Source organism: Odontomachus brunneus, unplaced genomic scaffold (assembly GCF_010583005.1).
Source record: "Odontomachus brunneus isolate Ranch 3 - 2012 unplaced genomic scaffold, Obru_v1 Obru_scaffold_393, whole genome shotgun sequence".
NCBI classification, from domain to species: Eukaryota; Metazoa; Arthropoda; class Insecta; order Hymenoptera; family Formicidae; genus Odontomachus; species Odontomachus brunneus.
The window spans coordinates 48,741-49,196 of record NW_022639843.1 but is presented as its reverse complement, the minus strand read 5'-3'; positions in this window follow the sequence as shown (position 1 = coordinate 49,196).

Genomic DNA, 456 nt, shown 5'->3' with positions numbered 1-456 from the left:
AAGAAATGAAGAGGAGACTGAAAAGAGATATTTATAACAGATACTTTTATGGTAAAAAAAACTATAAGCTATCTGAGAAACATTTACAAACATAGTAACGCTACATCATATATGTATTGATTAATATAATAATACTCGCTCAACAATATAACTATTACATACATGTATTATATGTAACTCATACTGTTAAGTGAAAATTCTAATATTAATGTTTGTATAATATTACTGTGCATTACTGTGTTTGTTAATGTTTCCCAAATAGCACAACAAATTCTTTAAGTATCAATCTGAGCAGATTTCTATGAAAATAGTACGTACAAATAATATCATGTGTTATATGGGTATCTTATGTTTCCTTCAAACTCTATAACTTTTATTTATGTAAATATCTCTTTTCAGTCTCCTCTTCATTTCTTCTCATCTCATTCTCTCTTTCTCTCTTTTCTCTCTTTCTTT